This window comes from Macaca mulatta, chromosome 13 (genome assembly GCF_049350105.2).
Source record: "Macaca mulatta isolate MMU2019108-1 chromosome 13, T2T-MMU8v2.0, whole genome shotgun sequence".
Lineage (NCBI taxonomy): Eukaryota > Metazoa > Chordata > Mammalia > Primates > Cercopithecidae > Macaca > Macaca mulatta.
In genome coordinates this window covers 76,454,631-76,482,152 of record NC_133418.1, presented here as the reverse complement: position 1 = coordinate 76,482,152, position 27,522 = coordinate 76,454,631, and the positions used below count along the sequence as shown (strand labels likewise).

Genomic DNA, 27,522 nt, shown 5'->3' with positions numbered 1-27,522 from the left:
TTCTGCTAATCCAACACCTAATATTTTTCTTATGTAACCCTGCCATGGGAAGCCTCCATGTTTGCTCCATGCCTACCTTAAAGTAAACATCAGAACATGTTCAAATTCCTTCAAAAGAAAACCCACCCTTTGGCCGGGTACAGTGGCTCACACCTGTAATCCCAGCACTTTGGGAGACTGAGGCGGGTGGATTGTGAGGTCAGGAGTTCAAGACCAGCCTGCCCAATATGGTGAAACCCCATCTCTACTAAAAATACAAAATTAACTGGGTGTGGTGGCACACACCTGTAGTCCCCGCTACTTGGAAGGCTAAGGCAGGAGAATCGCTTGTACCTGGGAGGCAGAGGTTGCAGTGAGCCGAGATCATGCCAGTCCACTCCAGCATGGGTGATGGAGCAAGACTCCATCTCAAAAAAAAGAAAAAAGAAAACCCACCCTTCAAATATTTATAAACAATGGAGATTTTACTGAAGATTTTGTAAAGGAGCCAAGGGAGGGCTTTATAAACCACACTCTACAGCACACAACTTTATTAATACCCCTTCATTTTTCTTCTTTTCCCTGTTCCACCAGCGGGGTGGGGTGGGTAGAGAGTTTTCTATGTTTTCCCATAGAGGGCCAATTCACAAATCATCCCCTATGCGCTGCTATTCCCCTTCTCTCATTTCTTCACTGCAATAGTCCCTACATAGGTTACTGGCCTGAGGATGAGTGCCTCTCAGCCAATGTATCAGACCAGGCAGTCCTAAAAATAATGCACATTTGGAAATAAAGTTCTGTTCTGTTCACAAATTGGGGATTGCTAATGACTAGAAAAGGCGTGGAAATGGTATAAGTACTATCATACAACATGACGAAGATGAACACTTAGGTGAGGAAATGTGCACATCAGCTTAAAGTAGAGTTATATTTAGGACATATGGGAATTTTTATGTTAGTATGAAGAAGAAATTAAAAACAGGAGTAGAAAGAAAATGGAAAACCCCTCAATTCATGTAATTATTTGCTTTCTTAAATGATTGTCAATTTGGCTTAGTCTTCGTTCAAATAAGACAGTACAACAAACACATGTAAAACTAGTAAACACAAAACTAATTAATTGAATCAGCAAATACTTGTTGGGTGTGTATTATAAGCCAAACAGTGTTCTAAATGTTTGGAACACATCAGTGAAGCAAATAAACACTGTAGCCCCTGTGAGGCTTATGTTTTAGGAGGGGAGAGAGAATTAACCAAAATATAATAAATAAGCTACATAATGTGTTGAAAGATGATTGCTGTGGGAAAAATAGAGTACAACAAGGAAAGGAGATTGAGATTCCTGGGTTGTGGTTGCAGGTATTAATAATTTGCAGTATTAAATAAGAAGGGCAAGGCAAGCCTTATTGAGTAAGTAAAATTTGAGCAGAGACTTAAAAGAGATAAGAGGGTTAGCTAAGCAGGTATCTGGAGGAAGAACATCCCTGGCAGAGAACATGGCTCATTTGGCAGGTTGTGCCTGGCACTGTCAAGAAAGAGCAGGGAGGCCAATAGTGTGGGGAGAGGTAGTCAGATCATGTAAAACTTTATGGGCTATTACAAGGACTTTGGTAATATTATTCTGAGTGAAATGGGGAGCCTTTGAGGAGTTTTGAGCTGAGGAGTGACATGAACTGACAGATTTTAAGAGGATCATTCTGGCTGCTGCGTTAAGAAAATACTGCCTGGGGGCAAAACCGGAAGTAGGGAGTTAGGAGGCTATTCAAGTGAGAGGCTATTCAGGTGAGAGATGACTGTGGCTTTGACAAGGGTGGTGGCAGAAGAGGTAGGAACAAAGGGTCAGATTCTAGATATAATGTATTTTGAAGGTCTGAAAGAAACCAAGATGGCTCCAAGGTTTGAACCTTATACAACCAAAAAGACAGACTGAAGCTTTTGACCATCATTACTAAAAATGCCTTACTCTAAATAAAATGCAACATCACTGTGAAGCAAAAAGTTGTATTTGTTATAATTTGAAATCTCTTTAATACTCACTGCTTTTCCTGAGCATTTAGCCAGGATTCAAACCTTATTCTGTCTAGGTCGAGGGCTTTTAAAAAACTGCACACACTGTCTCTCCATTTGACTGCTAATCATGGAGGGATCAGAAAAGGGATATTGAATTTTAGCATTTTGTTGTCCCTAAATTTTAAATGTATATACTTTAAGTTCTGGGATACATGTGTAGAACGTGCAGGTCTGTTACATAGGTATACATGTGCCATGGTGGTTTGCTGCACCCATCAACCTGTTATCTAGGTTTTAAGCCCCACATGCATTAGGTATTTGTCCTAATGCGCTCCCTCCCCTCGCCCCTCACCCCCCTGACAGGCCCCTGTGTGTGATGTTTCCCTCTCTGTGTCCATGTGTTCTCATTGTTCAACTCCCACTTATGAGTGAGAGCATGCGGTGTTTGGCTTTCTGTTCCTGTGTTAGTTTGCTGGGAATGATGGTTTCCAGTTTCATCCATGTCCCTGCAAACGACATGAACTCATTCTTCTTTAGGGCTGAATAGTATTCCATGGTGTATATGTGCCATTTTCTGTATCCAATCTATCATTGATGGGCATTTGGGTTGGTTCCATGTCTTTGCTATTGTAAATAGTGCTGCAATAAACATACGTGGCCATGTGTCTTTATAGTAGAATGATTTATAATCATTTGGGTATATACCCAGTAATGAGATTGCTGGGTCAAATGGTATTTCTGGTTCTAGATCCTTGAGGAATCACCACACTGTCTTCCACAGTGGTTGAACTAATTTACACAGCCACCGACAATGTAAAAGCATTCCTATTTCTTCAGATCCTCTCCAGCATCTGTTGTTTCCTGACTTTTTAATGATTGCCATTCTAACTGGTGTGAGACGGTATCTCATTGTGGTTTGGATTTGCATTTCTCTAATGACCAGTGATGATGAGCTTTTTTTCATGTTTGTTGGCCACATATGTCTTCTTTTGAGAGGTGTCTGTTCATATCCTTTGCCTACTTTTTGATGGGGTTGCTTTTTTCTCGTAAATTTCTTTAAGTTCTTTGTAGATTGGATATTGGACCCTTGTCAGATGGATAGATTAAAAAATTTTCTCCCACTCTGTATGTTGCCTGTTCATTCTAATGATAGTCTCTTTTGCTGTGCAGAAGCTCTTTAGTTTAATTAGATCCCATTTGTCAATTTTGGCTTTTGTTGACATTGCTTTTGGTGTTTTAGTCATGAAGTATTTGCACATGCCTATGTCCTGAATGGTATTGCCTAGGTTTTCTTCTAGGGTTTTCATGGTTTTAGGTTTCACATTTAGGTCTTTAATACATCTTGAGTTAATTTTTGTATAAGGTGTAAGGAAGGGGTCCAGTTTCAGTTTTCTACAAATGGCTCGCCAGTTTTCCCAGCACCATTTATTAAATAGGGAATCCTTTCCCCGTTGCTTGTTTTTGTCAGGTTTGTCAAAGATCAGATGGTTGTAGATGTGTGGTGTTATTTCTGAGGCCTCTGTTCTGTTCCATTGGTCTACATATCTGTTTTGGTGCCAGTACCATGCTGTTTTGGTTACTGTGGGCTTGTAGTGTAGTTTGAAGTCAGGTAGCATGATGTCTCTGGCTTTGTTGTTTTTGCTTAGGATTGTCTTGGCTATATGGGCTCATTTTTGGTTCCAAAGAAATTTAAAGTAATTTTTTCTAATTCTCTGAAGAAGGTCAATGGTAGCTTGATGGGAATAGCACTGAATCTATAGATTACTTTGGGCAGTATGGTCATTTTCATGATATTGATTCTTCCTATCCATAAGCATGGAATATTATTACATTTGCTTGTGTCCTCTCTTACCTCCTTGAGCAGTGCTTTGTAGTTCTTGAAGAGGTCCTTCACGTCCTTTGTAAGTTGTATTCCTAGGTATTTTAATTTCTTTGTAGCAATTGTGAATGGGAGTTCACTCATAATTTGGCTCTGTTTGTCTATTATTGGTGTATAGGAATGCTTGTGATTTTTGCACATTGATTTTGTGTCCTGAGACTTTGCTGAAGATGCTTATAAGCTTAAGGAGTTTTGAGGCTGAGACGACTGAGATGATGGGGTTATCTAAATACACAGTCATGTCATCTGCAAACAGAGACAATTTGACTTCCTCTCTTACTATTTGAATATGCTTTCTTTCTCTTGCCTGATTGCCCTGGCCAGAACCTCCAATACTATGTTAAACAGGAGTGGTGAGAGAGGACATCCTTGTCTTGTGCCGGTTTTCAAAGAGAATGCTTCCAGCTTTTGCCCATTCAGTATGATATTGGCTATGGGTTTGTCATAAATAGCTGTTATTATTTTGAGATAAATTCCATCAATATCTAGTTTATTTAGAGTTTTTAGCATTAAGGGACGTTGAATTTTATCGAAGGCCTTTTCTGCATCTAATGAGATAGTCATGTGGTTTTTGTCATTGGTTCTGTTTATGTGATCAATTACTTGTATTGATTTGCATATGTTGAACCAGCCTTGCATCCCAGGGATGAAGCCAACTTGATCGTGGTGGATAAGCTTTCTCATGTGCTGCTGGATTCGGTTTGCCAGTATTTTATTGAGGATTTTCACATTGATTTTCATCAGGGATATTGACCTGAAATTTTGTTGTTGTCCCTCTGCCAGGTTTTGGTATCACGATGATGCTGGCCTCATGAAACGAGTTAGGGAGGAGTCCCTCTTTTTCTATTGTTTGGAATAGTTTCAGCAGGAATGGTACCAGTTCCTCTTTGTACCTCTAGTAGAATTTGGCTGTCAATCAAGTCTGGTCCTGAGTTTTTTTTGGTTGGTAGGCTATTAATTACTGCCTCAATGTCAGGACTTGTTATTGGTCTATTTAGACATTTGACTTCTCCTGGTTTAGTCTTGGGAGGGTGTATGTGTCCAGGAATTTATCCGTTTCTTCTAGATTTTCTAGTTTATTTGCATAGAGGTGTTTATAGTATTCTCTGACGGTAGTCTGTATTTCTGTGCGGTCAGTGGTGATTATCCCCTTTATCATGTTTTATTGTGTCTATTTGATTCTTTTCTCTTTTCTTCTTTATTAGTCTGACTAGTGGTCTATTTTGTTAATCTTTTCAAAACACATTCATTGATTTTTTTGAAGGGTTTTTCGTGTCTCTATCTCCTTCAGTTCTGCTCTGATCTTAGTTATTTCTTTTCTTCTGCTAGCTTTTGAATTTGTTTGCTCTTGCTTCTCTAGCTCTTTTTTTTTTTTTTTTTTTTTGAGATGGAGTTTCACTCTTGTTCTGAAGCTGGAGTGCAGTGGTGTGGTCTTAGCTCACTGCAACCTCCGTCTCCTGGGTTCAAGCAATTCTCCTGCCTCAGCCTCCTGAGTAGCTGGGATTACAGGCATGCACCACCATGCCCAGCTAATTTTAGAGACAGGTTTTCTCCATGTTGGTCAGGTTGGTCTCGAACTCCTGACCTCAGGTGATCCATCCGCCTTGACCTCCCAAAGTGCTGGGATTACAAGCATGAGCCACCACACCCAGCCTTCTCTAGTTCTTTTAACTGTGATGTTAGGGTGTCAATTTTAGATCTTTCCTGTTTTCTGACGTGTGCATTTAGTGCTATAAATTTCCCTCTAAACGCTGCTTTTAGTGTGTCCCAGAGATTCTGGTACGTTGTATCTTTGTTCGCATTGGTTTCAAATAACTTACTTATTTCTGCCTTTTTTTTGTTATTTACCCAGTAGTCATTCAGGAGTAGGATCTTCAGTTTCCATGTAGTTGTGTGGTTTTCAACGAGTTCCTTAATCCTGAGTTCTAATTGATTGCAACATGGTCTGAAAGACTGTTTGTTATGATTTCCGTGCTTTTGCATCTGCTAAGGAGTGTTTTACTACCAATTATGTGGTCAATTTTGGAATAAGTGCTATGTGCTACTGAGAAGAATGTATATTCTGTTGATCTGGGGTGGAGAGTTCTGTAGATGTCTATTATGTCCACTTGGTACACAACTGAGTTCAAGTCCTGAATATCCTTGTCAATTTTTTGTCTCGTTGATCTGTTTAATATTGACAGTGGGGTGTTAAGTCTCCCACTATTATTGTGTGGGAGTCTAAGTCTCTTTATAGGTCTCTAATAACTTGCTTTATGAATCTCGGTGTTCCTGTATTGGGTGCATATATATTTAGGATAGTTAGCTCTTCTTGTTGCATTGATCCCTTTACCATTATGTAATGCCTTCCTTTGTCTTTTTTTTATCTTTGTTGGTTTAAAGTCTGTTTTATCAGAGACTAGGATTGCAAACCCTGCTTTTTTTTTTTTCTTTCCATTTGCTTGGTAAATTTTCCTCCATCCCTTTATTTGAGCCTATGTGTGTCTTTGTACATGAGATGGGTCTCTTTAATACAGCACACCGATGGAGTGTGCTGTATATTTTATCCAACTTGCCACTCTGTGTTTTTTAGTTGGGGAATTTAGCCCATTTACATTTAAGGTTAACATTGTTATGTGTGAATTTGATCCTGTCATCATGATGCTAACTGGTTATTTTGCACATTATTTCATGCAGTTTCTTCATACTGTCATTGGTCTTTATGTTTTGGTATGTTTTTGCTGTGACTGGTACTGCTTTTTCCTTTCCATATTTAGTGCTTCCTTCAGGAGCTCTTGTAAGGCAGGCCTGGTGGTGACAAAATCTCTCAGTATTTGCTTGCCAGTAAAGGATTTTATTTTTCCTTCACTTGTGAAGCTTAGTTTGGCTGGATATGAAATTCTGGGTTGAAAATTCTTTTCTTTAAGAATGTTGAATATTGGCCCCCACTCTCTTCTGGCTTGTAGGGTTTCTGCAAAGACATCTGCTGTTAGTCTGATGGGCTTCCCTTTGTAGGTAACCTGACCTTCCTCTTTGGCTGCCCTTCACATTTTTTCCTTCATTTCAACCTTGGAGAATCTGACAATTATGTGTCTTGGGGTTGCTCTTCTCGAGGAATATCTTTGTGGTGCTCTCTGTATTTCCTGAATTTGAATGTTGGCCTGTCTTGCTAGGTTGGGGAAGTTCTCCTGGATAATATTCTAAAGTGTGTTTTCCAACTTGGTTCCATTCTCTGCATCACTTTCAGGTACACCAATCAATTGTAGGTTTGGTCTTTTCACATAGTCCCATATTTCTTGGAGGCTTTGTTCATTCCTTTTCATTCTTTCTTCTCTAATCTTGTCTTCACGCTTTATTTCATTAAGCTGATTTTCAATCTCTGATATCCTTTCTTCCACTTGACCGATTCAGCTATTCATACTTGTATATGCTTCACAAAGTTCTCGTGCTGTGTTTTTCAGCTCCATCAGGTCATTTATTTTCTTCTCTAAACTGGTTATTCTAGTTAGCAGTTCTTGTAACCTTTTATCAAGGTTCTTAGCTTCGTTGCATTGGGTTAGAACATGCTCCTTCTGCTCAGAGGAGTTTGTTATTACCCACCTTGTGATGCCTGCTTCAATTCATGAAACTCATTCTCTGTCCAGTTTTGTGCCTTTGCTGGAGAGAAGCTGCGATCATTTGGAGGAGAAGAGGCATTCTGGTTTTTGGAATCTTCAGAATTTTTGTGCTGGTTTTTCCTCATCTTCGTGGATTTATCTACCTTTGATCTTTGAAGCTGATGACTTTCAGATGGGGTTTTTGTGTGGGCATCCTTTTTGTTGATATTGATATTGCTTTCTGTTTGTTGGTTTTCCTTCTAACAGGCAGGCCTCTCTTCTGCAGGTCTGCTGGAGTTTGCTGGAAGTCTACTCCAGACCCTGTTGCCTGGGTATCACCAGCGGAGGCTGTAGAACAGCAAAGATTGCTGCCTGCTCCTTCCTCTAGAAGCTTCATCCAAAAGGGGCACCCACCTGAGGCCAGCTGGAGCTATCCTGTATGAGGTGCCTGTCCACCCCTGCTGGGAGATGTCTCCCAGTCAGGAGGCATGGGGGTCAGGGACCCACTTGAGGAGGCAGTCTGTCCCCTAGTAGAGCTCAAGCACTGTGCTGGGAGATCTGCTGCTCTCTTCAGAGCCAGCAGGCAGGAACACTTAATTCTGCTGAAGCTGCGCTCACAGCTGCCCCTTCCCCCAGGTGCTCTGTCCCATGGAGATGGGAGTTTTATCTATAAGCCCCTTTTTTTTTATCTATAAGCTGCCTTTCTTTCAGAGATGCCCTACCCAGTGAGGAGGAATCTAGAGAGGCAATCTGGCCACAGTTGTTTTTCTGCACTGCAGTGAGCTCCACTTAGTCCAAACTTCCAAGCAGCTTCCTTAACACTGTGAGGGGAAAACTGCGTACTAAAGCCTCAGTAATGGTGGATGCCCCTCCTCCCACCAAGCTCGATTGTCCCTGGTTGATTTCAGACTGCTGTTCTGGCAGCAAGAATTTTCAGCCAGTGGTTCTTATTTTGCTGGGCTCCGTGGGAGTGCAAACCTCTGTGCAAGACCACTTGGCTCCCTGGCTTCAGGCCCCTTTCCAGAGGAATGAATGGTTCTCTCCTGGGGGTTCCAGGTGCCACTGGGGTCCAAAAAAAAAAACAACTCCTGCAGCTAGCTTGGTGTCTGCCCAAACAGCTCCCCAGTTTTGTGCTTGAAACCCAGGGCCCTGGTGGAGTAGGCCCACAAGGGAATCTCCTGGTCTGCAGGTTGCAAAAACCGTGGGAAAAGCATAGTATCTTGGCCAGACAGCATAGTCCCTCACGGCTTCCCTTAGCTAGGGAAGGGAGGTCTTGGCCCTTGCACTTCCTGGGTGAGGCAATGCCCTACCCTGCTACTGCTCACCCTTCATGGGTTACACCCACTGTCTAACCAGTCCCAATGAGATGAACAGGGTACTTCAGTTGGAAATGCAGAAATCACCCGCCTTCTGCACTGGTCTTGCTGGGAGTTGCAGACCAGAGCTTCTCCTATTTGGTCATCTTGCCAGGTCCCTGTCCCTAAGATTTATTGAATATTAGGTTTGTTTCTTTTGTTAGCAATTAGTATAGCTTTAAATGTAGCTGTGTTTTAATGAAGTTTCATTGGTCACCTTCTGAGCCCTAGATGCTTTATTTACTTATTTTGAGATGAAGTCTTGCTCTGGTGCCCAGGCTGGAGTGCAGTGTTGCAGTCCCAGCCCACTGCAACCTCTGTCTCCCAGGCTCAAGCAATTCTCCTGCCTCAGCTTCCCATGTAGCTGGGATTATAGGCATGAGCCACCATGCTCAGCTAATTTTTTGTATTTTTAGTAGAGAGGGTGTTTCACCAAGTTGGCCAAACTGGTCTCAAACTTTTGACCTCAAGTTATCCGCCTGTCTCAGCCTCCCAAAGTGCTGGGATTACAGGTGTGAGCCACCGCACCTGGCCGCTTTATTTTTGAGTTGAAAAATGTGATCTATATCAGTGATTCCCAAGTTTTTAAAGATGTGTACTCTTTCAAAACAGGATATGTCTCATCCCTAACATGAATTCTTTGTAGTAGTTCTCAATGAGGTGGAGCTGGAAAACACCCTGGGAGTTTAACAGACCCTGGGCCTGAAGATTCTATTACTTCTGCTCATTCTGTGAGATTAGTGGTTTCCAAACTGCGTTCTTGGAGGAACATTGAATAGACATGCCTGGGCTTTTCCAGCCCTTCCCTGCCTTCCAGCATGCTCCCATCTTCAATCAGAACAGGTCTACTTTGATCTATTTTATGAATTGGGCTTTATGAAAGATTTCATTCAAAGAAAATGAAGCAAAACAACTGTTCCATTTTAAACCATCTGAAAACTACTGTACTAATTCATTGCTTCTCTTACTTTAATGTATATAGAATTGACAAAAATTCTCTGCTCGACCAAACTTCTTTCAGCATATTTGTACACTTCCTTGTAAAGTCCATTTTTAGCAAAGAACTCTGCTAAGTCAGTTTAGCAAGAACCTCCCCCACCTTTAGTATCTGACTGGATTCCTCATCCTCTGCCATCCTCCAGAGGATGTCTGATTATCCTGGCCTGTCTATAGCAGAAGAAACCTTCTTAGGTCAGTTTAGCCATAATCCTCCTTACTGCCGATGTTTGCTCTTAGTAATTTTCCATCCACTGACCACCTACCTGCTCCTTGGCTATAAATTCCCACTTGTCCTTGCTATATTCTGAGTTGAGCCCAGTATCTCATCCCCACTGAAAATCTCATTGCAGCGGTCCCTATACCTATCATGATGGTTCTGAATAAAGTCTGCCTTACAATGCTTTAACAAGTGTCATTGAATAATTTTTTCTTTAACAGAATCATCTATGGGATTTTTTAAAATGCAGGTTCTTATTCACTGGGTCTAGAATGGGTCCAGGGATTTTGCATTTCTTTTTCTTTTCTTTTTTTTTTTTTTTTTTGTTTTGAGACAGGGTCTCACTCTGTTGCCCAGGCTGGAGTGCAGTGGCATGATCTCAGCTCACTGCAACCTCCGCTTCCTGGGTTCAAGTGATTCTCCTGCCTCAGCCTCTCTAGTAACTGGGATTACAGGAGCGTGCCACTACCATACTCGGATAATTTTTGTATTTTCAGTAGAGACGGGGTTTCACTATGTTGGCCCGGCTGATCTTGAACTCCTGACCTCAGGTGATCCACCCGCCTCGGCCTCTCAAAGCGTTAGAATTACAGGCATGAGTTACCACACCCAGCCGGGATTTTGCATTTCTAATAAAATTCCTGGTGATGCCAATACTGCTGAGTGTGCTCGGGCCACAGTTGGAGTAGTAGGGATCTGAACCTCAGGGGTTTGTTTTGTTTTGCTTGAGACAGAGTATTGTTCTGTCACCCAGGCTGAAGTGCAGTGGTGCAGTCTTGGCTCACTGCAATGTCTGCCTCTCCGGTTCAAGCGATTCTCTTGCCTCAGCCTCCCGAGTAGCTGGGACTACAGGTGTTTGCTAGCACACCTGGCTAACTTTTCATATTTTCAGTAGAGATGGGATTTCACCCTGTTGGCCAGGCTGGTCTCGAACTCCTGACCTCAAGTGATCCACCCGCCTCGGCCTCCCAAAGTGTTGGGATTACAAGCGTGAGCCACCGCACCTGGCCATGAATCTTAGGGTTTTAAAAAATCTAATATTTTTTCTACTCACCCAGAAAAAGTGTTTCTTATCAAAGATTTCCCCACAATGGTCTTAAATTTAACAAAATAGTAAATTCTAGAGTTTGTTGTCTCCTGCCTGACCAAGTCTCAATCTATCTGCCTCTTTCTATTTATCTGTCTCTTTCTCTCAGTATCTTCTCCCTCTCTCTTTCTCTGTCTCTCTCTCTCTGGAAGGTAAACAATATTTAACCTTGTGGACATGCATTTAAAAATCTTTGTACATTCAGCAAATATTATGCCTCAGCCAGTTCATCTCAGCAAGAGCTAGGCTTGGAGGGTCTGGGAAATTTGCCACAAGTGAGTTATTTAAAGGCAGTTACAGGTGACACGCACTCCTAAATTTAGCTTCTTAATGAATTTCTCCAGAGTAAGAAGTTACTGTCTTGCACCCTTTCACCCTTTGTGTAAAAAATGTAGCATACACTTGAGACTGATTATTTTCTTTCCTGTGTTAGTTTGCAACCTGTTCCTTTCTCAAATACTTCCTCAGCCACTGTTTCTTTCCCCAATATTATCCTTTCTTTTTTTTTTTTTGAAGAGACACAGAGGGGTTATCCACTTTCAGAGCTTCCATTACCAGAGCTGACTCCCTGTAAACCTTTATACAGCTCTACACCTCCACATGACCTGTTTACTGTAGGGTCAGCAAACTTTTTCCTTTTTTTTGAGAGAGTCTAGCTCTGTTGCCCAGGCTGGAGTGCAGTGGGGCGATCTCGGCTCACTGCAACCTCTGCCTCCCGGGTTCAAGCAATTCTCCTGCCTCAGCCTCCCAAGTAGCTGGGATTTACAGGCATGCACCACCATGCCCAGGTCATTTTTGTATTTTTAGTAGAGACAGGGTTTCACCATGTTGTCCAGGCTGGTCTTGAACTGCTGACCTCAGGTGATCCACCCGCCTCGGCCTCCCAAAGTACTGGGATTACAGGCATGAGCCACCGTGCCTGGCCAGCAAACTTTTTCTGTAAAGGTCTCCGTAGTAAATGGTTTCAGCCTACGGTCCATTGGTTTTCTGTCTCAGTTGCACAACTCTGTCTTTGTAGTGCCAAAGCAGTCATAGATAGTATGTTAATGAATGTGTGTGGCTATGTTCCATTAAAACTTTATTTACAAAAGTGGAAGGCAGGCTAGATTTGGCTCCCAGAGCCATAGTTTGCTGACCCCTGATGTACAAGCATGTAGAAGCTGCATCACTCTGATTACAGCTCCTGGGAATTTGGAAGTGGGACCCTGAGGCTGTGTTAGGTAATAACTGTGGGTTGCTAAGCAGGAAAGTTAGACAAAGTGGGTTGGTGGCAGAGGTGGAGAGCCAAGGCCCGTATCTGGGACAGCCATAATGGGCCACATGTAAGCATGTAAGTGAGCAGAGAGTGAAACAGACACACAAAGAAAAGCCAAGACTAGATGATGAGAGAGAGAAAGGGGAGAGTTCTTGTAATGTTGGCTGTGCTTCCCACAGTTGTGTCTCACATAATCCCTGCCTATTTTTATATTCATTTCTCCTTTACTTTAGCCAGCTGGCATGAGTTTCTGTTTCTTGCAACCGGATAATCCCTAACTTGAGCAACCTTTTATATTCCAGACATTCCAAATGACTGGCAGTTCTCTGACTTGAATAATCATGCTCTTTCCCCACTAGGCTTTGCTAGATATGGTTCCACCCCTCCTTCTACCACTCCCATTCCTACCTCTACTCTATATTCTTCTCTCTTCAATCTTTGTTCAGACATCTCCCTGAGTTGAGTTAGGACTTGATTCCCATTACTACTTATGTGAAGCTCTATCACTGCACTTATATACCACAATTATATTTTCTGATTTGCTTGCCTGTAGTTTTAACTACTGTTTTCATCTCTGTACTAAGTGCAGGGCCTGGAACATAGTTGGTAGTTAATATGTTTATTTAATGAATGAGGTAAAGGTACACAATCTATCTGTAAAATAGGGATAGATTCTAAGTAGCCTGAAGGCTCAGGATCCTCTGATATCCTTACCAGCTTCATGAGCCAAAGCAGAAATAACATAAACTAATGAATTTCTTCGTATGTAAAGGACTAAAGAAAAGTATTCCATATGTCCTTATACTTAACTTTGCTAATAGCGTTGTTCAGACCTATAGTCACTGAATTTTTCGTCTGCCTGTTTTATCAGTAACTGAGTATGATAACATCTCCTCCTAAAATTCTGGATATTTTATTCCTCGTAGTTCTGTAATTTTTGCTTTATATACTTTGAGGCTATGTTATTGGAGGAATACAAATTTACAATATTTTTATCTTCCTGGCAAATTAAGTCTTCATTATTATGAAGTCTCCCTTTCACTCCAGCAGTACTTTTTTTTTTTTTTTTTGAGACGGAGTCTCGCTCTGTCACCAAGGCTGGAGTGCAGTGGCATGATCTCGGCTCACTGCAAGCTCCGCCTCCCGGGTTCATGCCATTCTCCTGCCTCAGCCTCCCAAATAGCTGGGACTACAGGTGCCTGCCACCACACCCGGTTAATTTTTTTGTATTTTTCACTAGAGACGGAGTTTCACCGTGTTAGCCAGGATGGTCTAGATCTCCTGACCTCGTGATCCGCCAACCTCGTGATCCGCCTCCCTCTGCCTCCCAAAGTGCTGGGATTACAGGTGTGAGCCACTGTGCCTGGCCCCAGTACTTCTTGTCTTAATATCTACTTAATTTAGCTATTCTAGCGTCCTTTTGGTAATTTTGCATGGTTTACTTTTTTCCTATTTTTTACTTTCAAACTTTCTGTATTTTTATATTCTAGATTATGTCCCTTATAAACAGCATGTGGTTGGGTTTTTATTTTTGCCCAGTTTGACAATCTGTGGTAGTTGGTTACATCAATTGGTGGCCCCAGGTTCATCCCACTTTCTAGTATTTACACCCTTATGTGGTTTCCTCCTGACTCTAGGCCTGTTATTTCCTTTATCTGATAGAATGTAACAGAAGTGACAGTGTGTTAGTTCCAAGCCTAATCTTCTTGGGAACTCTGAGCTTGCATGTAAGAAGTCTGCTATCTTTCTGGAGAGGCTACATGGATTTGCCATGTGGAAAAGAAGTCCTAGAACTACTTGTAGAAAAACGAAAGAATCCAATCAATTGTGAGAACCAAGGCCCCACATATATGATATCAGTCAAGCTGTTCTAACCCCTGGCCATTGGAGCCATCCTAGCTAGGTGCTAGACAAAGAAGTAAAGAAGCTATCTAGAACATTTCAGCCCCAGTGGACATCACCCAGAGAAGAGAGACCCTTCTCCATTGTGCCCTGTTGAAATTTCTGACCCATAGAATCTGGAAAAATAATAAAATGGTTTTGATTTTAAGCTACTAATTTTTTTTTTTTTTTTGGAGACAGGGTCTTGCTATGTTGCCCAGGCTGGAGTACAGTGGCGCCATCTCGGCTTACTGCAACTTCCACCTCGTGCCTCATCCTCCTGAGTAGCTGGGACTACAGGTGGGTGAAACCACATTTGGCTAACTTTTTTGCATTTTTAGTAGAGATGGGGTTTTGCCATGTTAGCTAGGCTGGTCTCAAACTCCTGACCTCAAGTGATCCACCTGCCTCAGGCTCCCAAAGTGCTGGGATTACAGGTGTAATCCCACCGTGCCAGGCCTAAGCTACTAAACTTTGGGGTAGTTTGTTACATAACAATAGGAAACATAAACAATCTTTGTCATTAAATTAGGATCTGTTTTCATTTAGTGTAATTAGTGATATTTGGGTTTATGTCTATCATCTTATAACAACTTTCTATTTGTTCTATCATACATTCTTATTTGTCTTCTATCTTGCATTTAGATTATTTTTTTATTACTCCATTTCCTCATACCCTCAAATTAGATTGGAAATTGCATAGTGTCATGGTTTATTTTATGAATCAACTGCCAGTGCCACTGGTGTACAAATGTTCGGTCAGACACGATTCTAAATGTTTCTGTGAAGGTATTTTTTGGATGAGATTAACATTTAAATCCATAGACTTTAATAAAGCAGATTACCTTCCATAAGGTGGGTGGATCTATCCAATGCCTTAATAGAACAAAGATCTATCTTCCACGGGCAAGAAGGAATTCTGCTAGCGACTGCTTTTGGACTCAAACTGCAACTCTTCCTTGGGTCTCTAGCCTGTTGTTCTACCTTACAGATTTTAGGCTACTAAGGCTCCACTTCTATTTCTCTGAAGAATCCTGACTAATACACAGTTTCTTACTGTTTTCTCAGTGATTATTCTAGAGTTCATAAGATGCATTCTTGACTTACCAGAGTCTAATACTAACTATAACTTCTTCCATACTTCTAGAAAATGCACAGATTTTAGAACACTTGATTCCATTTACCTTCTCCTGACATATACCATTATTTCGTGTGTGTGTGTGTGTCTTAAGAGGGTCTCTGTCACTCAGGCTAGAGCGCAGCTCAGTGGTGCAATCATGGCTTACAGGGCTCAAGCAATCTTCCCACCTCAGCTTCCCAAGAAGCTTTCCACTACAGGAATGTGCCACTGTGCCTGGCTAATTTTTAAATTTTATGTACAGATGGGGTCTCATTATGTTGCCCAGGCTTGTCTCTAACTGCTGGGCTCAAGTCCTCCTGCCTCAGCCTCCCAAAGTGCTGGGATTACAGACATGAACCACCACACCCAGCCTATTGCATATTTTCAAATACAGAAGACAAGACTATTATAGTCTTATATAGTCAGTATCAATATTCATTTAGACTTACCTATATATTTATCATTTTTCTTGATCTTTATTTCCTACCACATCTATGACCTTATAACTGGGATCATTTACTTCCTGCCTATGGAATGCCACTGTGAATACTGTTTTGCTACTTTGGAAATTCATTAATTTTACTTTCTTTCTTAAAAAATATTTGTTTCAGCCCTTTAAAGTTATCATTCCATCATTTTCTGGCTTCAGCTATTTCTGTTAAAAAGTCAACTGCAAGTCTAATTTTTTTTTTTTTTTTTAAGTCCTCTCTTTTCTCTGGCTGCTCTTAAAGATTTTTCTTTTGGTCTTCAGATTTTAGCAATTTTTTCATGATGTGTCTATATATCAGCTGTGTGGATTAAAAAAAAATCCTGACGGAGATTCACTGGTTCAAATATTATTTAGGCTGAACACCTTTTCCTTTCCTTTTGGAATGTCATTTATGTTCATATTAAACTTCCTTACTATATCTTCTATGTGTTCTATACTTTCCATCTTTTTTCCTTTTTGTGCTTCATTCTGAATATTTTCTTCTGACTTACCTTCCAGTTCACTAATTCTATCTTTATCTGTGCCTAATATGCTCTTATACCCATCATTGAGTCTTTATTTTCAGTTAGTAATTTTTGTTCCAAAATTTTCATCTGGCTCTTTTTTCAAGTTTCTAGTTGTCTACCCAAATATTTAATCTTGTGTTTGATTTATTGGAACATAGTAGGCATTGTTATTTTTACATCTGTACCTGATAATTTCACTATCTGACCCCTTTTGGGTCTGTCTTTGTTCTCTGTTGTTTCTGCTATATTTTTCTTATTTCCTTATGTAACTGATTTTAAAAAATTGTGTACAAGGCGTTGTGGTTTCAATATTATCGTAGAAATTATTTGAGGCCTAGAATGATATTATTTTGCTCTGGAAAGGATTTTAGTTTGCTTCTGCCAAGTGCTTGTGGGCATGAGCTCAAAGGAATTATCCTAATCCAGTTTCAAGGTTGAGGTGATCTGAAAACGAGCTACAGACCTTTTACTTTTATGATGGAGCCCTTTGAATTCCTAGTCCAAAGCAAGGGGCCTTCAACAGAGTTCACCTCTTTCTCCCTTAGTATGCCCTGAATTCAAACCTCTGTCCCCCATTCCTGCTCATCCTCTCAGCAGCCCTCTATGGAATGGACCTCCATCATTCTCCAGATCATGGCCTGGTAATTCCTCATTAACTTTTTAGCTTTCTCATGGCTTCAAGCTGACATCTTTCATATTTTGTTGAAGATTCATCCAAATTGCTGTTAATACCAAGGATTACAAAAATGTAGATATCATTAAATATAGGTAGTTGCTTTTAAAAAATGCATTGAAAACGATCCTTCAGGAAAAAAAAAATTAGACTTTTATTCATAATTCTAACCTTTTAGCCCAAGTGGCAGACCAGTATTTAGGAATATTATATACTAGTTCTGGTATCGTAAAATTTGAGATTACTTACTTATTTTATTGACAAACATTACTGAACATCACCACTGTACCCGAAACTCTTCTAAGAAATTAGATTATAGAAAAACATGGTTCTTGACCTCAAGGGGCTTGAAGTCTAGACTCCCTATTGACAAACTGGTTTTTTTAGAATCATCAATTCATGATCAAAAAGTCTTCTGTTAAATTTATGTAGCATTATACAATGATAAATACATTTAAAACATAAACAAATATTTGAGCTTCTGTCACTTTTTAGCCTAAGCACGGGGGGCATTTTAAACAATATATTTTCTAATGCATTTGTCTTCCAGTAAAGTTTATCACTGAATATGTTTCTTTGAGATATTTTGGAGACAGAAGAATAGTAAGCTTCACAAGAGATCTTAAATCCAGGATCATCTTTTTCCTAGAGTTCACTTCTTGTTTCCTAGCCTTTTTACTATTGCAAACTCCCGGGAAAAGCTATTCACTCTGACTCGTCATTATCTTTAATCAGGGCTTTTCCTTGGCAGATGTTCAAAGTCCTCTAAAACAATCTGTAGGTACACAAGTATCCCTGGACTCTAAACTAAAGGCATAACAGATTTGCTGAGACCTCAGTCTTACTCACAAAAATTATTTAAATATGTCCAGACTTTCTGGGTTGAACCAGTCGGTAAGAGGATTAGGAGAGGGAATTTAGGGAATGAGGGTGTAGTAGATTCATCATTTGATCTTGGACAAATTACATAACTTTTCTGGATTTGTTTTCTCATGATAGATTGAGTTCCTGGATGATACATCTCTGAAGTATCTTCCAGCTCTCAAATTCTGTGATTCTTCTACAGTTAAAGAGGACTGCTTAGCTTAGCCACTTGATTTTAAAATAGATGGATGGCACGGTGCAGTGGCTCATGCCTGTAATTCCAGCACTTTGGGAGGCTGAGACAGGGAGATCACCTGACCTCAGGAGTTTGAGACCAGCCTGGCCAACATAGTGAAATCTTATCTCTACTAAAATTACAAAAATTAGCTGGGCATGTTGGCGCACGCCTGTAATCCCAGCTACTCCGGAGGCTGAGGCATGAGAATCGCTTGAACCCGGGTGGCGGAGGTTGCAGTGAGACGAGATTGCGCCACTGCACTCCAGCCTGCGCGACAGAGCGACAGACTGTCTCAAAAAAATAAAAAATAAAATAAATAAATAAATAAATAGACGGAGTAAGAGCAATGAGGAGAAAGATAATTAAAGTTCAATATATCAAGTAAGATATTAGTAAAATAATTTGTAAGAAGATTAAGATATATTATGTGAGTAGCCACCACAACAATGGCTGGCAGAGATAAAACAAGACTGAGGTGTGAGGAAGCTGTGGCTCCTTTGTGGTTCTTTCAATCTTCCCTTCGTTCTTTCCCCTGCTCCCTCTCTACTACACCCTCCTTCCAAGAATTTCCTTCAGTATGTCCACATGAGTGGGCAACAGTGATTGCTTCGAAGGGAGAAGGCACAGCAACTCCTGCTCCAATTGAAGGATGCTGTACATTTGCCTTGTGGCCTCCGAATGCAGCTGTGAGGCCCTTCAGGACAGTGCAAGGAAAGACAAATGGAACTGGTAGATGACTAAACAAATTATACAAATGTAGCAGCGTTCCATCTGTGGAATGACGGGATCAAATGTTTACATTTTAAAAATATATTCTGATGTCCATAATTCTTCTGTAGTTGTCAGCCCCACAGCCTGACTTGTTTTAGTGTCAGCAGGTAGCTTGTTTCATACACAGCTCACCTTCTACTCAGAGCCTGCACACGCAGTGAACATGCTCAGTCAGTATCCAGGCTTCGTATACCTTTTCTTTTAGTCTACTTAACACCTTTGTGAGATAGGTATCACTACTCTAGTTTTTGAAGATATTGATAAAGAAACTCAGAGATTTAATTATCAGGATCATATTCGCAGCAAACGAGAGCCTCAGTGCTGCCACTTCTCATACATTTGACGGGTCATTTTTCTAAGTCTCAGTTTCCATATCTGTAAAGTTTCCACTTCTAAGCCTCAGTTTCAGTATCTGTAAACTTTCCATGAGTTAGATAGGGTTCTCAGATTTAGTAACACAAACCAAAACAAACAGGAAGTATATTCCAAACGGGATGTACTTATATTTAAAAAAAAAAAATCTCCAATTATATGAAATTCAGGTTTAAATGGGCACTCCTGTATTTCATGTGGCAAGGCTATGTTATTATTGTGGATATGACAATGCATGTGAAGTCCTCAGCTTCTGTAAATGCTATGCATACTAAATTTTGGTTGATCCCTAAGTCTTTTTTTCCTTACCGCAAACACACTGACTTGTTTTCACAGAACATTTCAGTCAAGCAAGAGTAACACTATTTTAAGTCACAGCAATGCTTTACCGTTCCTAAAGCGCTTTCAAAGCCTGGGCAATAGCGGAAGGCTCTTGCGGAAACCCACGTAACTTGGGGTGTCGAGGCCGGTCTAAGCAGTCGGGGCACAGGCAGCGAGGGCCGTCCTGCCCTGCGGTAACCTAGCCCCGCCCCGCGCCTCCTCGGCCACTCAGCGGCCGCGCCGCGCCGCCGCCGCACTCCTATAGGTCCTTCCTCGGACAGGCGAGGCCTTTCCATTTTCCCGCTTTCCCCTACCCTGCTCAGCCCGAAACCCACACCGGCCTACAGCGCCTCCGCCCTACTTTCCGTGTGAGCCCCGCCCTTCCGGACCCTGCATTTCACCCCCACCCCAGCCGCCGTGCCGGGCAGCCAGCCGGATCCCAGACCCGTCCCTTCGGTAGGAGGTGGGCGGGAACCAGGAGCGGTCGGCCGAGCCCCTTTCCTCGGGGTCCCGGGAGGCGGGACTGGAGGGAGAGGCGGGGCTAATCTCCTTGGCGCCGCGTTGCCATGGCAGCGGGGAAGGGGAAGGGGAAGGGGAGGGAGGGGGAGGAAGCGAGCGGGAGGGGGATGTGGTGCTGCCGGAGCCGCCACTGCAGCTGCTGCTGCCTGCTCGTGGCCGCGTCTTCCCGGAGGCGACTGCTGGAAGCTTTAGGGAGCAGCTGCGGTGCTCTGCCATATTGTGTCTTCCCTGGCCGGTCCCTTGCCTCCCGGCCGGTCGGCCGAGCTGACGGTGAGTCCCGAGCGGAGCCGTGCCTTCCTGGGTCGGCGCCGCCCGCGGTCGGCGCTCCCCGCCTCAGCCCGCGGCGCAGCTCCCGGGCGCGGAGGCAGCGCGAGCGACCCGCGCCAGGCGTGGGGCGCGTAGGCGGCTGTCCCGTGACGCGCCCGGACATTTTTGTCCCATGAGGAATTTGCGCCGGCGCGGGGGTGTCCCCGGCGCGCGTATCGGGTGGTGTGTGGGCTCCGGGGTATGTCGAACTGAGGGGAGTGTGGCTTGGGAGGAGTTAGGAGTTTTTCCTGAGAGGTAATGACCTCCCGGGAGGGGCTGTCGCGCGGCGGAAACCGCGGCGAAGGGTGTCGTCTCTCCGGGAAGGGGTGGAGGGGGTCCCGAGGACCCTCAGGGCTCGGCTCGGGACTGGAATCTGCTGTTAGGAAAGTACCCGAAGCACCTCGGAGCCTTTGCAACGCCCCCTCCTCTGGCTTGAAGTGGAGCGAGACGTGCCGGGCTCGGAGTCCTCGTCCGGCCCCAGTTGGGACTGGGTGGGCCCCGCCAAGTAGTGCCCGGGGAGGTGCCCGGGGCAGCCGGGCGTTGTGGTGGGCAGAGGCGGGTTCTGGGTGTGTGTGGGGGGGGGCGACCCCAGCACCCTCTCGCCCCTCCACCGCCTCTTGGGGGCCTCCGAGGGTGGCTGTCTTGAGAGGGAGCTAATGTTTCAGTGCTGCAATATGGACACTTCCTGATCGTCGCCTCCTTTGGGGCCGTGGTTACCTTTGCCTTTCAGTCCTCTCTTTCCTGGCAAGGTGAGAGGTCTGCGGTGGGAGAGGCCCTTCAGCCTTCCGAGTTTGCCCCACTGCAGCAGCAGCCTGTGTGGAACCCGGCAGGACGGTGGTAGTTAGGGGAAAGCAGCCCAGGTCCATGTGTTCCGTGCTCCATCCTCCACTCCTGCTTAACTCCACCCGCTTTTGCACCTTTGCAAAATGCCTCTGTTCCCACCGCAGCTCTCGGGAGTTGGGGTGTCTGCTTCGCTGAGGAGCCAGAAGCAGCCACACTCTCGCGGTGTTCTTGCACTGGATTTCTGCTTTAAAGTCTCTTTACAGCAGTCTCTGAACTTCATTTTCTTCCTACTGGGAAAAGAGTTTTAGCGTGCAAAGAAATGACACAGACTTTCTTCCACCCCAACTCCGAGGTGAGGGGAGGAGGGCGGTTAAGTATTTCCAGGTTAGTTGAAGCTGTTTCTCATATCTTTTTTCTGATTGTGACAGCCACGTGGTCGGCTGAGTGTAATAGAGTGCACTGGCGGCACTAGGGGCTGAGGTTTCTCTGGTAGCCAGGGGCTTTGTAACTGTGCTGTCGCTTTGCTTGTACATTTATCTTGGTGCTTTCTTAGATGGCGAAGAGGAGGAAGCTGAGCCATTAATGCCTGTACCTGTTCCATCCGAATCTTAAGACTTACCTCTGTTTCCTTGCGGGTCTTCTAAGGTGTATACTGACGTTTTTTGCCATTCTCTGCTGTTTTGATGATCCATCTTTAAAACCTCAGCATTATTAGGTACCATCATAGAGTGATGGGGAATAGTAGAATAGTGCATTATGGAGTTTGCCAACTTTGGGAAAAAATATTACTTGAATTTCAAAACCATTAATGAGAGATTCTAATGTAATCAGAAATAATTGCATTATCTGGAGGATTTCTTTTTGATAGTTTTAGAAATATCTCGGGTTTTTTTTTTCTTTTTACATAAAAATTGTGATCTAAACATACGTAAATAACATTACCAGTGAAAATACTTTTTTAGGCCGGGCGCGGTGGCTCAAGCCTGTAATCCCAGCACTTTGGGAGGCCGAGACGGGCGGATCACGAGGTCAGGAGATCGAGACCATCCTGGCGAACACGGTGAAACCCCGTCTCTACTAAAAAATACAAAAAACTAGCCGGGCGAGGCGGCGGGCGCCTGTAGTCCTAGCTACTCGGGAGGCTGAGGCAGGAGAATGGCGTAAACCCGGGGGGCGGAGCTTGCAGTGAGCTGAGATCCGGCCACTGCACTCTAGCCCGGGCGACAGAGCCAGACTCCGTCTCAAAAAAAAAAAAAAAAAAAAAAAGAAAATACTTTTTTAGGGATGAAGTAGTGATTTGATTGGTGTATATGTATACTTTTTAAGGCTTTTTTTGAAAAAATGTGAAGTTAATATGAATGTTAACATGAACTGATTTTAAGAGAATAAAATATAGTTTTTAGACTATATAAAAGTAGAAGGTCAAAGAGTTGGAGATAAAAAATAAACTTTTGGAGAGTTTGGAAAATTTTTGAATTTAAGGACAGTCCTTGTTTACTAATGCATCGTTTCATTTTGTGAATGCTTTGATAGATTTGAATTATTTCTGTAATGTATGTTTTTATTTGAATCAGTTTTACTTGGAGAATGTTAAACCACAGGAACCATTTAAAATCTGCGCAAGAAGAACTGTATAGAGAAGTTATAGCAACATCATTTTATTGGAATTTTAATTACCCCATAACGATGGTGCTCAATCAGAGAAAATAGATAAAGATATTGAAGTGGTATCTAGGCCTCAGGGCAGAAAAGACAATACAATTGAGAAATAAGTATATGTGCTAACCACTAAGAGCAATTTTTAGTTGAGAAAGAAAAGTAAATGAGGTCATAAAATACTTAAAGACTAAGGCAGGAGGATCTCCTGAGATCAGGAGTTCAATTCCAGCCTGGACAACGTAGCCAGGCTCTCATCTCTTGAAAAAAGGATTGCTTAACTCGTGCCTGTAATCCCAGCACTTTGGGAGGCTGAGATAGGAGGATCACCTGGGGTTAGGAGTTTGAGACCAGCCTGGCCAACATGGCAAAACCCTGTCTCTACCAAAAATGCAAAAATTAGCTGGGCCTCATGGGGCATGCCTGTAGTCCCAGCTACTCGGGAAGCTGAGGCAGGAGAATCGCTTGAATCTAGGAGGTGGAGGTTTCAGTGAGCTGAGATCATGCTACTGCACTCCAGCGTGGGCAACGGAGCAAGACTCCGTCTCACACAAAAAAAGAATTTTTGAAGGGTTGAGAACAAAGATTGATGCTTTGGAAAACTAACATTTAAAGGAGCTTTTGCTTTGGTCATATGTGACTTCAAAATTCATACTACAGATATGTGCAATGCATATAGTATTGCTGGAGTGCAGTGGCGCGATCTCGGCTCACTGCAGCCTCCACCTCCCGGATTCAAGTGATTCTCCTGTCTCAGCCTCCAGAGTAGCTGGGATTACAGGCGCCCACGCCTGGCTGATTTTTGTATTTTTAGTAGATACCGAGTTTCATCATGTTGGCCAGGCTGGTCTCCAACTCCTGATCTCAGGTGTCCCCCTGCCTCAGCCTCCCAAAGTGCTGGAATTATAGGCGGGAGCCACCACGCCTGGCTTATGGTATCGTTTTATTAGTAATTTTATTTCATAAATGAGAATGCTATCCCTATCCTTTCACTAAAGATAAAGGAATCAAAAGAACGTTTATTATTATTTGCTTCTAAGGGATTTTGATTCATATATACTTTATTTCCCTTACCCTAACTTTTCTATTTAAATAAACTTTTTATTTTAGAATAGTTTTATAGTTACAGAAAAGTTGCAAGCTAGTAGACAGAGTATACCTCACCCAGTTTCTCCTGTTCAATTTCCTACATTGCAATGGTACATTTGTCACAATTAAGGAAACAAAATTGTTACAGTAGTATTAACTAGACTACATACTTTATTCCAATTTCACTAATTTTTCCCTAATGTCTTTTTTTGTTGTTCCAGAATTTCACTTTCTGTGACTTTTCTTTGTTTTGATGACTATGACAGTTTTAAGAAGTACTTGTCAGACATTTTATAGAATATCCCTCAATTGAGATTTATCTGGTATTTTTCTGATGATTAGACTGGGATTATGAGTTTTAGGGAGGAAGATAACAGAGATGAAGTGCCAACCTCATCACATCATATCAATGATACAAACTAACAACATGATAAAACTGATGATAATTACCTTGATCACATGGTTGAGGTCTTTGTGGAGTTTCGCCCACTTTCCTGCCTCCTTCCAATCTACTCTTTTGGAAGCAAGTCGCTAAGTACGTGCCATACTCAAAAGCCTTAACCTAATTTTGATTCATGTATTTTTTAATTTCCCTCAACCTAATTTTCCTTTCTATAAACGAATATTTAAAGTTGGACAGATATTTATTTAGTATCTATTGTATGTAGTTGCTAAGAATACAGTGGTGAGCAAGAGAGACATTTCTCTTCTTCTGGAGCCTGCCTGATTTAAATATCACATAGGATATGTCTACTAGGTCCTGATTTCGTTGACAGTTTATAAACATAAAATTACTATAGCCCTAAAAGGCTAAATAATAAAAGCTCTTGAGTAAACATTTAGAATATATGCTATTAGCATAAAGGTTAAATAGACGTACCATAAAAATAGACATCTCTTTGCTCCCAGCACAGATAATGGAAAATTACTTTGATTCTTCCCAAGTAGATATATTACTGTTAAATGACTGGGATAGTTTAATTACTATTAACTATCTTCCTATCTTAAAAATGTTTACAGGTGTTAGAAGAAAATTCTTGCCTTCTTGCTAGTATTTTTACAGGTATTGGTGCTTCTGCTACTCAAAAGCTTTTTTTTTTTTTTTTATGAGAAGTTTTTTGAAAGGTGTGTTGGAGAAAACACATGGGGAAAACAACAGGGACCCTGGTCTCTCTATGAGAAGCCATGCTTATTTATTTATGGAAAAAGAAAATGAGGCTGAGGAAATAAAAAACATTAACCAAAGTTTTCAAAGTGATAATAAACGTTTTTGGAGGGAATTTACTGTATATTTAATAGAAGAGTAGAACAGTGCTGCCATCCTAACATTGGAAATGTTTTTGGGAATGTTTTTAACCAAATAATACCAATTTTATTGGAGAATAAAATTTTATTAAAGACTTATTAAGTAAAGATTCCAGTTAATATTTTTCTGGTAAACTGGGTTGACTACAAAACACTCTTACGTTGAACTCTTAATTGAAATTCTTTCTAAAATATGTCATTAATACACTTTAAATTGTATAGCCCATTGAACAGAATTTTTATATATTTAAAATCTTTTTTTTTTTTTTGAGGCAGGGTCACACTCCCCAACCCTGCTGGAGTGCAGTGGTACAATCACAGTGCACTGCAACTTCCACCTCTTAGGCTCAAGTTACCTCCTGCCTCACCTACCAAGTAGCTGGGACCACAGGGATGCTCCACCACCCCTGGCTAATTTTTTAATTTTTCTTTTTTTTTTTTTTTTTTTTGTAGAGGGGAGGTCTGACTATGTTGCCCAGGCTCTTCTCAAACTCCTGGGTTCAAGGGATCCTCCTACCTCAGCCTCCCAAAGCACTGGGATTTTAAGCATGAGCCACCTCATCGGGCCAATATTTACATTCAAATTTTGCATTGATACTGGGTTAGTGTGGTTATTCTGAGTTTTGTATATAACTTTGGAGATAGAGAATTGTGGAAATTGACACATTTACATCCTTGTAGTTTTTTTCTTTTCCTTACAAGAGGAAATAGGAAAAAAAAGAGAAGAGATTTCTTATAATTAAGATTTTACTGATCCTTTTAACTGCACCATGCCTTTGTCCAACCCTTCCATCCTTAAAAATTCAGTTTAAATACTACCTCTTTCTATGCTGATTGAACAATGATTATTAATAATCATAGCAACAACTGCAGTCTTTATTGTGTCTGCTGTGTACTGGCATGGTTATACTAGACACATGAGTATATAATTTAATTTTTTTTTGAGATGGAGTTGTGCTCTGTTGCCCATGTTGGAGTGCAGTGAGTGGCTCCATCTCGGCTTGAACGCCTCCCGGGTTCAAGCAATTCTCCAGCCTCAACCTCCCGAGTAGCTGGGACTACAGGCATACACCACCGTGCCTGGCTAATTTTTGTATTTTTAGTAGAGATGAGGTTTCACCATGTTGGCCAGGCTGGTCTTGAACTCCTGACCTCAAGTGATCTGCCCACCTCAACCTCCCAAAGTGCTGGAATTACAAGTATGAACCACTACACCTGGCCATAATTTAATTATCAATAATGCTGTAAGGAGTGTCATATTCTCATAAACAGATAATGAGAAATTGTGTAAATGCAATACTGGGTATTTACCCAAATCTCTCAGACTTGAAAAAAATCATTAATCTTTGTATTACAATCTGAAGTCTTTAAAAAAATGAGTATTTGTTAGGATGAGATGCTTACATCTTGATCTGTTCCTAAGAAGGAGTAGGGAAGAATTCAAGGTAGGGAGAGAAACTAATATTTATAGAATGCTTACTCTGTGGCAGGAATGTTGGTACTTTATTGTTTTAGCAAGTTAAGTAAGTGGTATTATTCCCTGGGACTCAAGGAGGTTAGGTCATTTGTCAGAGATTGCATAAGTATGTTGGTGGCTGGTCCGTCAATTTGACTTGAGAGCCTTTCTGTTTCACGTTTCTCTTTTTTTTTTTTTAACTTGCCCCAAAGCAATGAAGATACCGTTTCAGTTCTCTAGTACAGCATCTACTATATTTATTCATTCATTTAAACATTTAAATGTCCACTACATGTTATGGTCTGTACTAGAGCATACAAATGAATGTATTGAGTTCTGCCAACAAGGATTTAGACTCTAGTGTAGTATTTCTTAAATGGGTGACTGAATTGGGGTGGAAAATTGTGACCAGCTTTTCTTAAAAAACAATCTAAAAAAATTTTGATACATTTTATGTGGTAAGGGTAGAAGTATTGTTTCATGAAATTGTGACCAGCTTTTATTAAAAAACAATCTAAATAAATTTTAGTACATTATATATGGTAAGGGTAAAAGTATTATTTCATGAAATTTTTGTTTTAGTTATATATGTATGTATATTGTGGGTCTCCATGAAAAAAATACATTTCTTATTGTGGGATAACATTGAAAGTTTGAGAACTACAGGTCTAGTGGCTGAGATAGAACTGTAAGCAAATAATTATACATAATTATAATAGCAAGTAAGTTCCTTTTTTATTTTGAGATGGAGTCTTGCTTTGTTGCCCGTCCTGGAGTGCAGTGGCGTGATCTCGGCTCACTGCAATCTCCGCCTCT

The 27,522-nt window shown here is 41.7% G+C and overlaps 1 protein-coding gene across 9 annotated transcripts in view; it reads left to right on the top strand.

Moving 5' to 3' along the window:
* Positions 1-19,880: 19,880 nt before the first annotated feature.
* Positions 19,881-27,522, top strand: part of FOXN2 (forkhead box N2) — a 65,451-nt gene continuing 57,809 nt past the window's right edge. For 8 of the 9 annotated variants that reach the window (XM_015112307.3, XM_015112309.3, XM_077958610.1 and 5 more), the window contains exon 1: positions 20,241-20,381. The gene's annotated coding sequence lies outside the window, so the exon portion shown is untranslated. Of the gene's footprint in view, positions 20,049-20,240; positions 20,382-27,522 lie in introns of those variants that run through there. The other variant, XM_015112311.3, reaches the window with a different exon arrangement.